The sequence below is a fragment of the Mercurialis annua genome, linkage group LG5 (assembly GCF_937616625.2).
Source record: "Mercurialis annua linkage group LG5, ddMerAnnu1.2, whole genome shotgun sequence".
In the NCBI taxonomy this organism is placed as follows: domain Eukaryota; kingdom Viridiplantae; phylum Streptophyta; class Magnoliopsida; order Malpighiales; family Euphorbiaceae; genus Mercurialis; species Mercurialis annua.
In genome coordinates this window covers 7371869-7374668 of record NC_065574.1, presented here as the reverse complement: position 1 = coordinate 7374668, position 2800 = coordinate 7371869, and the positions used below count along the sequence as shown (strand labels likewise).

Sequence of the window (2800 nt, the reverse complement as noted above, 5' to 3'; positions counted from 1 at the left end):
AGGATTCACCTGCCTAATACAACTCTACTAGGTATATTCGACTACTATAAAAGGAGCACGAGGTATGCCTAGAATCACAATTACATTCACATACTCAAAACGCTGCTCAAAGCTCTAGACTGACTTTAGCATCGGAGAGTTAATCGGACAACCACCGTCCGGTTAGCTTCTACCCTGTTTTGCAGGTTCACTCACCGGTTCAGAAGGCAGACTCCATCAGTAATGTATTAAAATTTTATTATTAATTTTTCTCCTCTATATCTATGATGTATTAATGGTATATTTATGATGTATCGGTAATGTATTACGATGTATCGATAATGTATCAGTCATTTTAAAATTTATTTCGTTAAAATAATCCAAAAAATTTAAACATGTATCATTAATGTATCTGCTATGTATCGGAAATGTATCATCTATATATCACTAATACACACATGTATCGATTATTTTGAAATTTATTTTGTTGAAAATAATCATTCTGAGTTGGAGATGGATTCTAAAAATTGTCAATAGTTTATCTACGAAATTCATTTCGTTGAAATAATAATAAAAAATGAATATTCTACAATGTGTTAATGGCGTATTTTATGATGTGTCGACTATTTATCTACAATGTATCGGTGGTATATATATACGATATATACATCATGAATACATTATAAATATAAAGAAAAAAATGAGCTAAAAATCTTTGATACTTGCTCTGTCCTTTTATTTTTCCATGTTGTACGAGGTTTTGCTTTTTAGCTCAATTTTTTCTTTATATTTATAATGTATTTATGATGTATCGGACATGTATTTACAATGTGAATTGCAAGATATAAATGATACTCCCTCCGTCCCACTCTAATTGACAAAATATGGAGTTTTTGGTGTCCCATTCTAATTGACAAAACTAACATAACTATAATTTTATTCTTTAATTTTCCATCTTTACCCTCATTTAAAACCATGTCTTTTATGAAAAATGGTGAGTATTTAATGGAAATTTGACTAATATATACTAATAGCATTAATTATCTCCATTATCAATAGAAGGGTATATAAATAATTTTCTATGTCATTTATTAACTTGTCTTGGTTACTGAAATATAGTTATTTTGTCAATTAGAGTGGGACGGAGGGAGTACATCGGTAATGTATTAAAATTATATTATTAGTTTTTCTCCTCTATATCTATGATGTATCGATGGTGTATTTATAATGTATCGGTAATGTATTACGATTTATCGATAATGTATCGGTCATTTTAAAATTTATTTCGTTAAAATAATCCAAAAAATTTAAACATGTATCGTCAATGTAGCTGCTATGTACCGTAAGTCTTGTTTGAGTTACAAATTCAATTTTGTCTCTTGTTAATTGGTACTTCTGAAGTTAATAAATGATACTCCATCATTTCAAATGCACATCAATTATAACAAATTACTTTAAAAAAGAAGTTACAGCTAATATCATAATCATAATATGCAATAATTAACACTAATCTAAGCAGGTGATAAGGCCAGGAAAATTCCAAATATTTCATGGTTGCAGGTTTATAACACTGTATTTTCTTCTTGTTGCAGTGTCCTTCCTCTCGGAAATATCTGAGACACATAAGTTGAAAATTAGAACACAGGTTAAATAAAACTAACATATTTTGAATAAACAAGACTCGTAGAAAGCAAACTAAATTGCACAATATCTAATTTTAAAGCAAGTAGATCTTGGAAGGTGTAAGAAGTGATTTTAACAGCTTATACTCTCAAAATCAAAATTCAACTCCATCAATACCAAATACATCACAAAAAATGATAAAAATCAAACCTTTTTCAACTATGGAACCTTGCTTCTGATCACACATCTCCCACCATGGCATCACGCTCACTCTCATCACTCTAGAATCATTATCCCCACCACCGTCGTTTTCCCAATTTCACCAACCTTATCACAACTACTGTCTTATCCTTCCATTAACCGATGCCGCTGCCGCCATCTCTTCGCTTTAACCCAAAGCCCTCAATTCGCAATTCAAGCTCAGAGTCATCTTGAAGAGGGCTCGATGAATCATCCGATGACATAGCGGTGGTGGTTGTTGTGTTGTTTAATTTTCTTGAAGTTGCCGACATCGACCCGCTTATAAAACTGTAGCAGCCACCATCCAAAACACTACCTTACCTTAAATTAGCAGAAGAAGAGAATCAAATTTAATAGAATATAAGAAGAATTTGTTGTTGAAGGACCCAATCCATATGAGTAAAAAAAAGCAAAAGGAAATGACGTGGAAAAAGGAGCAGGTATGAGTGAAATTTAAGAGAAGAGTAATAAATGGTTATAAAATGTAATAAATATACAAATTCAGCTATTTGATGTAAAACAGACTTGTTATAGGAGAAAAGGTTGAAAATGGTTGGTATTTGAGTAAAAATGTACCGCTTTCTCAATTATTGTGTAATTTTCTCTATATGAGAAGACGAAACATCATTGCAAGTGAAGGAGGTGGCTCACCTCAAATAGTGAACTTGGTTTCCGATACACAAAATCCAAAAATATGAAACTTATGGCTAATCATCACCCACGGGCCCGATTATTAAGAGTCCCGATCACAAAAAATCACTGATATTTAAAAATGATTAATAAACCCTCTCAATCAAATCCCTTATTTTAAAATTACAATTAATTAGTTCATTTACGGTCTTTATGAACGAAAATACCCTTTATTTTTAACGGTTATAATTCTAAAAAAACTTGGCGGCGCCAGGTGTTAGCTCACACATCATCAAATATTCAAAAAAAATTAAAACACCCAAAATAC

At 31.4% G+C, this 2800-nt stretch overlaps 1 long non-coding RNA gene across 1 annotated transcript; it reads right to left on the bottom strand.

The window, feature by feature from the left end:
• Window positions 1-1401: 1401 nt before the first annotated feature.
• Window positions 1402-2437, bottom strand: LOC130015585 (uncharacterized). The gene is made up of 2 exons (XR_008790786.1): window positions 1813-2437; window positions 1402-1592 (listed from the first exon to the last, which is right to left on the bottom strand). It is a non-coding gene; the product is annotated as an uncharacterized LOC130015585 (long non-coding RNA).
• Window positions 2438-2800: the final 363 nt, after the last annotated feature.